The sequence below is a fragment of the Toxorhynchites rutilus genome, chromosome 1 (assembly GCF_029784135.1).
Source record: "Toxorhynchites rutilus septentrionalis strain SRP chromosome 1, ASM2978413v1, whole genome shotgun sequence".
Lineage (NCBI taxonomy): Eukaryota > Metazoa > Arthropoda > Insecta > Diptera > Culicidae > Toxorhynchites > Toxorhynchites rutilus.
The window spans coordinates 152713724-152728717 of NC_073744.1; the positions used below are offsets into that span (position 1 = coordinate 152713724).

At 39.5% G+C, this 14994-nt stretch overlaps 1 protein-coding gene across 1 annotated transcript in view; it reads right to left on the bottom strand.

The window, feature by feature from the left end:
- LOC129761870 (carbonic anhydrase-related protein 10) overlaps positions 1-8502 on the bottom strand; it is a 204920-nt gene extending 196418 nt beyond the window's left edge. The window contains exon 1 of the mRNA XM_055759694.1: positions 7822-8502. The gene's annotated coding sequence lies outside the window, so the exon portion shown is untranslated. The remainder of the gene's footprint in view (positions 1-7821) is intronic.
- Between the last annotated feature and the right edge of the window lie 6492 nt (positions 8503-14994).

Consider the following 14994-nt stretch of genomic DNA (forward strand, 5'->3'; position numbering starts at 1 on the left):
CACTACGCGAAGCGTCCAATTTATGACGCGGAAAGAAGAACACACGATACGAATAACGCGAAAAACGAACAAAAAAATCAAACGACGATTTCCAAGTTGGATTACCACTGGTGGGGTCCAATCTTAGATCGAAGCGCAGCGAAAGCAAAGTGAACTGGATTACTCAACAGTCCGATGCCGAATGAAAGTTTGCCTCAGCGAGATCCACTGTTTATACTCTAGGCAAGTATTCCCCTTCATTCTTCTACTTTTTCTTCGTTCACGGAGACTTGCAATCCTACGATTTCCCCTCCGTTAGTCGTCGATAAGTTGCTCGTTATTGACATCTCTGTTCGGGAATGCACATAAATGGACAGAACAAATGTATGGGAAAATAGAAACACTTAAAGTTTTCATGAATTTTAACCATTAACTAACCAGGGGATTCTATTTTATGGCATATTAAACAAATCTTACGGAATTTCCGATTCGTTTAGTATGTAAATCGCCAAAATCCGTTCGCGGCAAAAATAGTTATTAACGTTAACTTTATTTCATGAAAACGTGACCTGTTTTCTGATTTGACACCCTTAATGAAAGACGTAGTTCTACGTCAAAAACCAAAGATTTTGTTTTCGTAATTATTGATTGTAATTGTTTTTCATTGCTTACATGGTTTCGCAACTAAGGTCAACACATTTTTCATATTTTTTTCTCGGAAGCTGAGGTTTTCTTCCATGACATATCCGAATATCAGAGAGGTTTTTTTTTTCGTTCTCGAATGATTTCTCAAAGTTAACATGTTTTAAGTTTTCGTTCAATATTCCTATGCGCTGATGTCATCTATGCGACTAGAATCCAATTTTTATGCATATATGGTATTTCATATGTATTCAAATTAGTATATCGATCATCTGATTCGGCCCGGTAATTGAAAAAATATAAATTTTAAAAAAGTCATTTTTGGAAAAAAGGGAAAAATGATTTTTGGACCATCGGTTAATTTTGAAAAATCATAACTCAAGAATAAAAAATAACACATCTCTGAATTTTGGATATGTTATCTGAAAAAATCTCAGCCTTCAAGAAAAAATATAAAAAATATAGCGCCCTTGGTCCCGAGATAATGTAAACTATAAAAAAAAATACAAATAATAATTACTAGATCAAAATCCAAAATTTCCGCAAGTTGAATGATGATGGTCCCGCCTCCTTCCCCTACAGAGGTTTGAGCAAGACGAGTTATCTAAAAGATAATTTTTTTTTCAACATTGAAATCAGTTTAGCAAACATGAAAAACGAACTGATTTTATTTACAGATATAAGTTCAAAAATTGCAATGTCCAAAAATGTCCAATACTCAGTCATGTCCGCCACAGAGCCGATACGGTCCCGACGAGGCGCTTGCAGCCAAGTGGTCCACCAGAGCACAAGTCCAACCGCCAGCCTTGTTTTAGATTGACTGTGAATACCCTCATTCAGAGAAATCGAGAAAATTTCCTTTACGAAAAATTCCTAGACCGGCACTTCAAAAAAACTTTCAATTTAATATCCTTTATATCTGTGTCTCGAGCGCGACGCTCAAACTTTTGTAGACTACTTTTATTTTTTTAAACTAATACAACTATAAGAATGACAGACATAATCGAGATCAATACAAATTTAAAAAAAAAAATTAAATAATCTACATAATATAATCCGTTCAAAAAAAACTTCGTCAGATTCATTGAAAATATTGAAAACAAACTGCAAAAAAATTGTCCACATTAAATTATCCGTTCGTGTAAAACTTCGTCAGTAAAGATCTTCGTCATAAAAATAAACAAAAACTCGTTCAGCTGTTAAGAGAACACAGCTTTTACATATGAAATACAGTGCCTCTTATATTCTGTAAGTGTTGTTACGCATGTATAATATTTTCCGAAAGGAGACTAGCTAATTGGCTTCAATTTGATATGTCGATCATCTGAATCGGTGCAGTAATTCAAAAGTTATGAGTTTTAAAAAAAAGTCATTTTTGGAAAAAAAAATGGAAATGGTAAAAGAAAATGAAAATGATCACTCTAATGATAAAAAATACGGGTCTAATGTTTTACGATAAATAACAAAACTACCACTTTTCATGAAAATCTGAGAACAACTATATCGGTTTGACATGGAATATAAACATATAAACATTTTCATCGCACTATCTTGAGATTATTGAGACATTGATTTCTAAACACAATTCTTAATAGAAAGTTATATTCACTACTTTGACCCATTGTCACCCCCTCCAAGGTGTGAGATTGGGTCAACTTTCATTTAATCGTTGTTCAGTGAAAAAATAATATTATTCGAAAATTCCTTCGACGCTTACGAGTGTTCATCATTAGAGAACATTTCTAGGTAATCCAGAATTGTGTTTTACTCTAATTTACGATAGTTATTCAACAAAAAGTTCGGAAACTACCTTTTTGACCCATTTTCACCCCCATCGACGGTACTTTCTGTTTATCAGAAAAAAATCGAGGGGTTGTATCCGAAACACGGTCGCTTAGGACGTAGAACTACGCAATCTTGTTTATTTTTTGAAATTTGTTGGTTTAACATTTCGGATATTATTTGCGAATACGTTGGAATTTCATAAATAACTCTTTAATGAAAAGTTTCGGGGACCCTTAAAAGATTTAATGGCTTGCGAGGTTTTGTAGAATCATTTCGAGAATCAACGATTCTTTCTTACATTTGCGAGAACAATACACTAATTGGTCATATGTCGCAATTTGATTCTTTACATAGCAATGCTCACATTGCACTGAGTATTTAACGAGAGGCATCTTCCGTGTTTCGCCATTCAACAAGCATCAAATGCACACAGTTGCAGCGATAAAAATTAAACATCGCGAGAATGGCCGTTTATGAAAAATCGTTTCTCGACTCTCGGTCAAAACCGTCAACAAAGCTAGGAGCTTGTTGCATCAGTACAGAGTCGATGCGCACGAGAACAAATACGAATGGAAACAAAAAGTAACGAAGGTGTGCTATTCACATGTACAGGAAATGAACAAGTTTTAAGTTTCGCGCAACAAAAACAAGCAACACACACAAAGCCAAACACTGATGACTAGAAGCGACTTATAATCATTTGCACTCTTCTATTTGTTCGCCTACTTTGCCACCGTTCGGATGGTTGTGTTAATTGCAATGCCAGATGCATTTCAATTGAAATATTCGCTAGCGTTCACAGCTCGAGGGGAACCATAAAACACAAAACGAGCCAACTAAGCGACCTTTGTTGTTTCGGACACAGAAAGATTCTGAGAATGTTCCTCAGAGGAGATGCAATACTTATACGCTAGCGACATCTTATTTACTATGCAAGGGTGGAGTTAACTTTGCAAATATTCTCTTTTCGCTATCCCCCTTCGTTGTTTCTATTCTAGCGGCTGCATAGGTTGCCCGTTATTGACAGCTCTGTTCGAGAAAGCACACAAATGTATGGGGAAATGGGAATGCTTCCAATTTTCATCAATTTAGACCATATACAGACTATGGGATTGTGATGTATAGCCTATCATACAAATCCGAAAATTTCCGATTGGATTCATAATCGTTAAAATCCGTTCGCAGCAAAAATAATTATTAACGTTACCTTTATTTAAAAAATAAACGTGACCTGTTTTCTGATTTGGCACCCTTAATGTAAGACGTAGTCCTACGTCAAAAGATCCATTGAAAGTATACGTAATTCATGAGATGAGTAAACAAATAATATTGTAATTTGGAAGCAAAATGAAATAAATTCACCTTTTTTCAAAAATGACTTTTTTCAAAAATTCGCTATATTGTTATATATTTTTCCCTGAAAGCTGAGATTTTTTCATAGTTTCAGTTGTTATCGGATTGAATCAAAAAAGTTTGGAAGAAATTTAGTGAAATGTCTGGAAAAGGTGCTCTTACATTTAAATTTCCTATTCAATATTATCTGTATTAGGTGGAGCATGTAATTATAGAGATGCTGAGATATAGAGAGTTTGTGCCTACGGGAGAATAAATAAATGAAGCACACTCACTCCCCTCTATAAATGAAAACGAAAATCGAACCAAACATTTTTTTCAGCTAGTAATGTGACAACAATCGGATGGCCGATTTTTTGAGACATCCTACTTATTACATATAAAAGAATTCACTAATCTATCAATAATCAAATCAATTATTATCCATATTTATGTTTTCTATTTAATATTATCTCTTAACAATATCTTAGTGTGTCATACTAACCATACTAATATATGTAGTGTGTCATACTAACCTTTTGAACCAAGTTGGAACATATAATTGTTTGAATGAATAAATATAGAGGGTTACGACTAGGCTAACGGGAGAAGAGGTAGCCAAGGCATTCTTACTCCCGCGGGTTTTTCCATTTTATTAACAAAATTCGAATCTAGATAAAAAATAATAATTCTTATTATCTCCCTTAATTATTTATATAAAATCAATCAATCAATCAATCAACGATTCCAACTTGTGGGTAGAATAAATTGCATTGCGTACATCCGAAGAGGATTCCGATTCCGCTGATTCTGGTTTACAGGGTCATTCCTGTTTGTACTTCGAGGATCCGAGGATCCGTGCGGAAGCTATTATGGGTTTTAGAATATTGAAATGACAATTTTCTTTAGTCTGTCCCGTTGATATCAGTCAATTATTCTTATTCGACAGAGCGGCCAACACAGAGTGGTTTTGAGCGTTAATATTTGACATCAAAAATTAATACGTTTCCAAAAACACGTTTCGACAGCTCAAGAATTAATTTAGAAGCATAACAATGAAATCACAAAAATCTATGAATACCCAATTTTGCTCACTCCTATCAGTCCTGTTACTATTTTGCTACCGTATTGATTTTGTTGTTTTTCACTCCAGAATACATTCGACAAATACGCATAAAAGAAGCATTGAACCGAGCTTGCACTTTTCAGCCATATTTCAAAACACCCTTTTATTGATAATTTCTCAGATGCAACCTCAAACAAATAATTACTAAGTCAACGATATACCACAAAAGTTCAAAATAATGGACGCAATGGTTCACACCCAACGAGGGAAAAAAAGTCAACAGTAGTCCTATATAAACCTCTATTATAACCAATCTATAGTTTTTTCTTTAAAAAACCTGTAGTGTGACCACCATACCTTAAGAGGGATGGTGAGCAATCAACTGAGAGTATCTAGAGGTGAACAAATCGCTGTGTATCGTTACATTCCGATGAAATAAGGAACACAACCAAATACCATCGGCTTATCCCAAAACAATGTAATCACTCCAATCTCTAGATCGGTTTCCATGGAGATCACACCATGGTACCACTTTGTATTAAACCATATACAGCTGCGTGAGGTATACAGCTCATATTTATTTTTTTAGCGTCATATTTTAATCGAACATCTGGATTTTGAGTTACGAAGGAGGCAAGGGTGAATGGAGAAAAGAATCAATGATTTTGAATACGCCCTTACAAAGAATCAGAAGTATTCCTAATTGGTTAAAATTGTAATTTTGGACATAAAGACGCGGACAGTTTCACGTCAAAATCATCTGGTTTTCAGCAGATTTTGCGTGGAATTGCTCTTTACATTTTTTAAATGCAAAGATTGCCTTTGTACACTATGGAACAAACGTCGAATATAAAATACCTTAAAAAATCCACGACGTCATTCCCTTGTTTTATTAATTGATCATTTAACTTTTTCAATCACTGATTCTATTGGGTTACCCGAAAAGTAATTACCGATTAGGTTCATTAGAAAAATATCCCATTTTTTTGTACATAGAATGAACGCATAAAAACGGGATGAACATAATTCTAGAGCGTAAACTCTCAAGTTTTGAAATATTTTACGAGAAAATTTTTGTCTTGGTGTGTGTAGATGAAGTGGACATAAATATCATGGAGAAATAAAACACCGATCTCTTTCTGTTTTTTCAAAGATTTTGTGGACTAAAACAATTTTTGCCAACTAATACAATAGAAAATCCAATAAGCGCCATCAACCAGCTTTTATTTGATTCCTAAAACGTTCCTGTTGGACCTTTCAGTGGAGAGATATTGCTGTTTGAATGTCAAATTTCCCCTTCGCATTGCATCGCAATCGAAAGACAGTTTTGGTAACTTTGGAAATTTTCTTGCATCGATTTCAAAAAAGTTTTCCAAACTGCCTTCCGAATTGCGTTGCGATCATTGTTTATTGAATAATAATTCGTCAAAGATGAAGGGGGAAATTTTTCATACCATATCAAATCATAACAAATCTGGAAACGAACCAATATGTTAGGTTAGCGAAAAAGTAATCCATTATTTTCTCGGTACCTAGCTTTGAGATCAATATCTCGCGTAATATCGATCATACAATCACAAAATTAGGCTCAATCCAAAGTAAAAAAAAATATTTTGCTGTTTTTTGTTTGTTCCATTCAGTTGGGAGTTACAGGGTGTTAACAGTGTAAGTGAACAAAGAGAAAATTCGGTATATTTTAAACGTTTTTTTTATAAAGGTGAAAATGAAAGCCAGGCCGCTGAAATTGTGAATGATGTTTAGGGTGTCGTTGCTGCAACAGTCAAATACGTACAATTTGTTTTTTTTAATTTTAATTATTTTTCTTATTTCACTAAATTTCCATTAAGTTCAAATGTCGACTGTCAACAAATGGGTCGTTTGAAGCTAACAATTGACCAGTTATGTCCAGAATTGGCCAACAGAAGAGCTGTTGTCCACTACCATATATTCCACCATATATTCCGGACCTAGCACCAAGTGATTACCACCTTTTTCTAGGATTGCAAAATTTCCTGAGTGATAAGAAATTGGTATCAAGAGAAGACTGTAAAAATCTATTGCAAGAGTTTTTCGTCAATAAGGAATAAGACTTCTACGAGAGAGGCATTATGAGGCTGCCTTTAGAATGGCAACAAACCGGTGCATATTTGATCTAAACATCCGAAGCATATTTAAAAAAAAGCTTTGAATTTCACGCAAAAATAGTGGATTACTGTTGCCCCAACCAAATATTTTTTTATTTTATTTTGTTACTTTGTTACTGTCAGTCCCACTGTGAACACGCTCTCCTAACAAAAATATCAATGTGTAAAGCATCGATTCTTCTGTTTTGTTCATGTCTGATGTAATTTCCCTCCAATTTGATTTTTTCTTCATCATCGTCAAAATTCATTTTTTCATATCATATGCGAAAGAACGTTTGCGACTACTCAATTAAAAGCTTCGTTGCTCAAACTCAATTAAAAGCTGCGACGGAGAAGAGGGCAGTTATAGATAAGGTGTACTGTTCATCAGAAACTTCAATGTGGCTTAGTGTTTTATTTTTCAATCAATGAAACTCCTTCGACCTTATTGTCCCAACCACTGCACAAAAAATAATAGTCAAATTTGTTTCAGAAACATTTCCTAACCATTTTGGAAAGAATAGAGGTCAGGTATTTACTATCATCTCACCTAATAATGTTTTCGACTAGAAATTGAAAATTTCTTGGTATTGGGAAAAGAACCAGGCTTAGAAAGCTTCGAAATGTAATAACCTAACATCGAACAAAGATAAACAGATAACTCTCTAGGAACATGAGCATTGGATATAACCGTACAAAAAATAACTTCACGTCGAATTCCAACGGACAATTTTCTCAGAATGAATTATGAACAATCACATTTTCGTGAAAACCATTTCATATGTGTGAATCAAAGGACGTACCAGTAAACAGTAGACCAGTAAAACACAAATGCCGTAGCAATATTGAATCAACTTGTTAGAAAAAAAATCTGATTAACGGATTGAAACTCACTTTTTTTTTGCTATGACCGCCGCAAAACTACACTATTCCGTGGCACTAATGAAAATATCCTCTTTCCTTTGAACTAGAATGCACTTGCGTTGCCACAGCTATAACAGCACATTTCATTTTTTGCATGCATTTTTGATGTGATGAACCGCTCGCCGTTTCGGTTCCGCCGAAGCTCGGCGCCTCGTCTGAAAATGATAACTAACAGCTTACAGTGACGATGTAAAAACTCTAGCACTTCATCACAATTCCATCATGTACACATCACGGTTTCTCTACTCCATCCACCGGCATCTTCCTCCGCCCACACACAGCAGCCACGCTTTGAAGTCAAACTGTCGACTGACTTTCATTCGACGCCGGGCATCAACACTTCATTCCGCCGATTACAATCCACTTCAACTGTTGCCTTTTTTGAAAATTGTATACAAAGTATTTTTCCATTGCTAGCACAAATCAGCGGGCAAAACACTTTCCCCCTTGTTGAGTCCAATGTCAAGAACCGATCCGATCGGAAGTAGAGAATGACCTAAGCTCCACACCCCCGCAAGCGAACTGACAACAGTCACAATCAGCTGTCTTAAGCCTTTCCACAGAAACAATCACTGAAAGGATTAAGCATATGCTTGCCCCGAAAGGCCGGTGGAAATCGCGCGTCTGATCCGAAACGAGGTTAAGTATAAACTAAAACAATTTACCATCCGCTCGGCACAACAGGACTCGTTGTTGCAAAATGTTTACTATCGCGGGACCCGACGGACACGACGGAACGAACCACCCGAGAGCAGGAGAGCACTCCACAGAACAGCTGGTCGAGTTTCAGTGTCCTATCTGGAGAGAAAAACATCGCATTGAGTTCGAGCACGGTGGGAAATGGAGTGCGTCAATATTCCGCCTTGCTGGATCACTTTCGAAAAAGTTTCTAGAGTTTCCATTCAGAAGTCATAAGAGTCATAAGTTTTAGGCATTCGAATCTTCATCAATATGAACAAATCCTTTAAGTTTTTGATCCTATGAAGATAGAGCTGTAAAACATTGACGATGTTTTTCGGCGCCGGGCGGAACCGAAGAACCGCTCCTTCTCTACGTTCTCTCTTGCTCAACGGAACGAAGCGACCACCCCCTGGGACTCGATTCGGGCTCCCACCGAGCTTTGTTATTATTTTTCTGCCCCCGCAGCAGCCGGCTCCACGGCTTCCGGTCTTCGTGCTCACTGCTCGCTCGACCTCATATCTTACGACGGGAGACTCCCACCAATAACAACATTTCTCAAGGCTCAGCAGAAGGCGGCCGTTAGTTGTCGGCGCTTCTCCTGGATTCCTCCGCGCCCACCGGTGGATGTGGTTTTCTGCTGGAGATGCTGGAGAAGAGAGTTTGCGAGTGTATGCGCGTGTGTGTGCGCCTCTGTGTGGGGACTTTCGGAGTAGTCGTCGTAACCGTGACCGTGGAAATGGAATATGTTTCGTTGTCATCGGTATTCATAAATTTTCGAAGCTGACTGCTGTATCTATTAAGTATTGAAATGCACAAGCACGCTTTCCCATGCCCCAAAGTCAGTGGAATTTAATTTATGAAACCAATAATTTAAGATGCTACAAAGCAAAAGTATAGCAAGAAGTCATGAAGTGACTCTAGTCAGAGAGAGCTCGATACATCCGGTTTGGATGAAACTTTGTCCTTTCCATGGGTGAAAAGTTTATGCTAACTGAAGGCTTTCGACGTAGGACTACGTCTTTCATTAAGGGTGCCAAAACTGATCACGTTTTTATGAAATAGTGTTAACATTAATAACTATTTTTGCCACAATCGGATTTTGTTGAATTGCGTACCAATAGAGTCGGGAAATATCTAAGATTAGTTTGATATGTTTTTCATTACAATCCTCTGGTGTGTAAAGGGTTTAATAGCAATGACAAGGGCCGATAAATAAATGCTTTCACTGAGTGCAGAGCGCGAACTTATTGCGAAGCAATTTGAGAAGATTGTCAATTTGATTCCAAGGATTAAAATGTACTGTTGATTGCTCGCTGTCTGGAGAACTGAAACTGAAATATTGATCTTCTTAAATATCTAGGTAGTTTTTCAGTATCTCTTAGCAAAATTACATCTTCAACGCAGAACGAAGCATATCAGAAGACGTAGATCGGCAACAGGAAATTCGAATTTTGTGTCCCCACCGAACAAAACGGCATCATACTGAGCGATATATATCTTTCATTCTTCCTTCAATCGAGCAAAACCGCTGTGTGACATCAGCATTGAGACTGCTGTCTGATATTTGGAGCGAAACGACTTGAATGATGATGTTGTTTTAGATTCTTCGCCGATTGCCCGAAGTAACCAGACGAAGGAAAGTCGCGTCCAAGTTCCGTTATCGGTTACCGCGTGATTGTTGTTTTTTTTGCCGCTGAAGAGTTCATTTCGCTATCTGGATAGTGAGTGAAGTACCCTGCCTGCTAGTGGATAGAGGCTTTCATCCTCGGAAAGCCAAGCATTGGTTTTTGTTTTGTCGCTGCTTCGCCGACATTGGAGATTTCGCCGAGTCATCGTGCCAACAGTGACAGTGCGGGTAAGCTTTCACCGACGACTGTGTGTAGTGGTGTCGTAGGCACATTCCCACCACCAACGAGCTTTCAGCACGCTCCCGTTCATCTGCACTGGAGTGCGTTCATAGGTGAACAAGATTGAATATAGTGAGAGAAAATATTTATTAATTATAAGTTTTTTTTTTGTTTGTTTTTGTGAATTATTATTATTGTGAAATATTATTTTAAAAAAAATACTTAGAATATAAGTGCCAATTTTAAAATGTCAGAGGGTGGGGGACCTTCGGATATGGAGGTCTCTGACTCTAGTTCCCTCCTAAGTGATAAAAAAAGTCACTCAAACGCGTACCAAATACGGAAGATACTTCTTCTGGGGACGAGTCAGCTAACCCTACCAAGCCTCCCTCCAAAAAACTAGCAAATCTCCCATCTGCCCTTAACGATCCCACTCTACCTTCAACCTCGTCTTCTCCCTCTGTTCTTCCCGCTCCTTCTCAACCTTCGTCTTCCCACTCTCAATCCCCGTCCTCGCCTTCCCCCCCTGTTATTCCCACTCCCCGTGTAAAGGTCTATCCAGAAGATGCGCCCGGAACTGGTCCCTGGGTTGTTTTCTTCAGGCCTAAGCCAAATAGAAAGGCGTTGAGAGTCATGCAGATCGCGAAAGATCTGGCAAGGTATACCTCCGTTTCGGAAATTTCGAAGGTTAGACCAAACAAATTGCGAGTTGTCGTGAATGATCGAAAAGACGCAAACAAGATTGTTGTCGATCAGCATTTTACAATTGAGTATCGGGTTTACATTCCCTCTCACATAGTCGAAATTGAGGGTGTGATAACCGAAACGGGCTTGACGTGCGAATACATTACGAGTGAAGGTACCGGCCGTTTTAAAAAACTGCCCTCGACGACTGTTAAGATCTTGGGTTGCCGCCAGCTCGGAACAGTCTCCCATGAAGGAGAAGAAAAGAAATTTACGCCGTCCAACTCGTTTCGAGTCACCTTCGCTGGTTCAGCTCTCCCTGACTACGTGATGGTAGATAAATTGAGGTTAGCCGTGCGACTTTTTATTCCAAAGCCAATGACTTGTCTAAAGTGCAAGTCAGTTGGTCACACGGCTGCTTATTGTGCCAATAAAGAACGATGTGCCACTTGCGGAGAACAACATGAGGGGAAATCCTGCAGTGCGACTGAGCATAAGTGTCCATATTGCGGGGGATCCCCACACGTGCTCTCAGCTTGTGAAACATACAAGGCTCGCTGGGAGAAACAGAAGCGCTCTTTGAGGGAACGCTCTAAACGCACTTTCGCAGAAATTTTGAAGGGCGCTTCTCCACTGGCTCAAGAACAACAACCAATCAATACACACAATGTCTTCGCTACGTTGCCAGTTGACGAAATGGAAGCGGATACAGCTAACGGGGGCACGCCGTTTATTTCTCAAGGGAATCCCCGGCGCAAAAATGTGACCACTCCCAAAGTTCAAGGACAAGTCCCTCCGGTGATACCCCCTGTTAGCTTGCCCAAAAAATCGAGTGCAGCGGATAAGCAAAATCAGGTCCCTCCTGGCCTCCGTGGTAATAGTTCACCTTCGAACGACCCAGCACTTGAGGGGACATCAAAAACCCCAACTGTCCCTGTTTTTCCGTCAAGTTCAACTTCCCAATCGGGATTTATAAAGTTGTCTGACCTTGTGGATCAAATCTTCACGTGTTTTAATGTTTCCGACTCCATCAGAACCATTGTCACCGCAATGCTTCCAGTACTAAAGACAATTTTGCAGCAATTGGTGCAAACATGGCCCCTCCTTGCAATGATTATCTCTCTTGATGTCTAATTTAAATAGAGGGGTCGGAGATGTCACTGTTTTACAGTGGAATTGTCGTAGTCTTATCCCTAAATTGGATACATTCAAATTTCTAATTCATAAACTCAATTGTGATGTTTTTGCTCTATCCGAAACCTGGCCCTCTTCTCAAAATGATCTCTCTTTCCACGATTTTAATATAATACGCTTGGACCGCGATGACAGATACGGAGGGGTACTATTGGGGATCAATAAGTGTCACTCATTTTTTAGAATTGACCTTCCACCTATTGGAGGGATCGAAGCTGTTGCTTGTCATGCAAACATCAGAGGCAAAGACCTCTGTATAGTCAGCTTGTATTGGCCTCCGAGAGCTGCGGTTAGCCGCAAGCAACTTGTTGACATGTGCTCACTCCTTCCTGAGCCACGATTGATCTTGGGAGACTTCAACTCTCACGGAACTGCCTGGGGGGAACCGTACGACGATAATCGTTCATCGTTGATATATGACCTTTGTAACAGCTTCAATATGACCGTTTTGAATACTGGGGAAACAACACGTGTACCTAAACCTCCTGCTAAACCAAGTGCTCTTGACCTCTCGCTTTGCTCGAATTCACTATCGTTAGATTGCAAGTGGAATGTAATACAGGATCCCAACGGTAGTGATCACTTGCCAATCAAAATTTCCATCACCATTGGGTCGAATTTTTCTGAATCTATAAACATGGCATATGACCTCACAAGACACATTGACTGATGGCCAGTGTTCCAAGCTTTATGGAGATAAATCGAATGCATTTAAAGCTTTTCGGAAACGTGGAACCATTGAGAATTTTCAAACGTATTTGGACCTTGAAAATCAATTTAAAAACTTGATCAAAGGGAAAAAACGTGCTTATTGGCGAAATTTCGTGGGAGGTTTATCACGAGAAACGTCAATGAAAAAATTATGGAAAGTGGCTCGAAACATGAGAAATCGCTCTTCATCCAATGAAAGCGAGGAATATTCACATCGATGGATTTTTAATTTTGCACGAAAGGTTTGTCCCGATTCCGCTCCAGTGCAAAGAATTATTCGAGATATACCACAAGATAGGTGCGATCTTGATTCCGAGTTTTCGATGGTAGAATTCTCTCTTGCTCTCCTTTCATGTAACAATTCTGCTCCGGGATCGGATAGAATTAAGTTCAACTTGCTGAAAAATCTCCCTGATGTGGCGAAACATCGCTTGTTGAACTTATTCAATCGGTTTCTGGAGCATAATATTGTTCCAGATGATTGGAGACAAGTACGAGTTATAGCTATTCAAAAACCCGGAAAACCCGCGTCCGACTTCAATTCGTACCAAATACGGAAGATACTTCTTCTGGGGACGAGTCAGCTAACCCTACCAAGCCTCCCTCCAAAAAACTAGCAAATCTCCCATCTGCCCTTAACGATCCCACTCTACCTTCAACCTCGTATTCTCCCTCTGTTCTTCCCGCTCCTTCTCAACCTTCGTCTTCCCACTCTCAATCCCCGTCCTCGCCTTCCCCCCCTGTTATTCCCACTCCCCGTGTAAAGGTCTATCCAGAAGATGCGCCCGGAACTGGTCCCTGGGTTGTTTTCTTCAGGCCTAAGCCAAATAGAAAGGCGTTGAGAGTCATGCAGATCGCGAAAGATCTGGCAAGGTATACCTCCGTTTCGGAAATTTCGAAGGTTAGACCAAACAAATTGCGAGTTGTCGTGAATGATCGAAAAGACGCAAACAAGATTGTTGTCGATCAGCATTTTACAATTGAGTATCGGGTTTACATTCCCTCTCACATAGTCGAAATTGAGGGTGTGATAACCGAAACGGGCTTGACGTGCGAATACATTACGAGTGAAGGTACCGGCCGTTTTAAAAAACTGCCCTCGACGACTGTTAAGATCTTGGGTTGCCGCCAGCTCGGAACAGTCTCCCATGAAGGAGAAGAAAAGAAATTTACGCCGTCCAACTCGTTTCGAGTCACCTTCGCTGGTTCAGCTCTCCCTGACTACGTGATGGTAGATAAATTGAGGTTAGCCGTGCGACTTTTTATTCCAAAGCCAATGACTTGTCTAAAGTGCAAGTCAGTTGGTCACACGGCTGCTTATTGTGCCAATAAAGAACGATGTGCCACTTGCGGAGAACAACATGAGGGGAAATCCTGCAGTGCGACTGAGCATAAGTGTCCATATTGCGGGGGATCCCCACACGTGCTCTCAGCTTGTGAAACATACAAGGCTCGCTGGGAGAAACAGAAGCGCTCTTTGAGGGAACGCTCTAAACGCACTTTCGCAGAAATTTTGAAGGGCGCTTCTCCACTGGCTCAAGAACAACAACCAATCAATACACACAATGTCTTCGCTACGTTGCCAGTTGACGAAATGGAAGCGGATACAGCTAACGGGGGCACGCCGTTTATTTCTCAAGGGAATCCCCGGCGCAAAAATGTGACCACTCCCAAAGTTCAAGGACAAGTCCCTCCGGTGATACCCCCTGTTAGCTTGCCCAAAAAATCGAGTGCAGCGGATAAGCAAAATCAGGTCCCTCCTGGCCTCCGTGGTAATAGTTCACCTTCGAACGACCCAGCACTTGAGGGGACATCAAAAACCCCAACTGTCCCTGTTTTTCCGTCAAGTTCAACTTCCCAATCGGGATTTATAAAGTTGTCTGACCTTGTGGATCAAATCTTCACGTGTTTTAATGTTTCCGACTCCATCAGAACCATTGTCACCGCAATGCTTCCAGTACTAAAGACAATTTTGCAGCAATTGGTGCAAACATGGCCCCTCCTTGCAATGATTATCTCTCTTGAT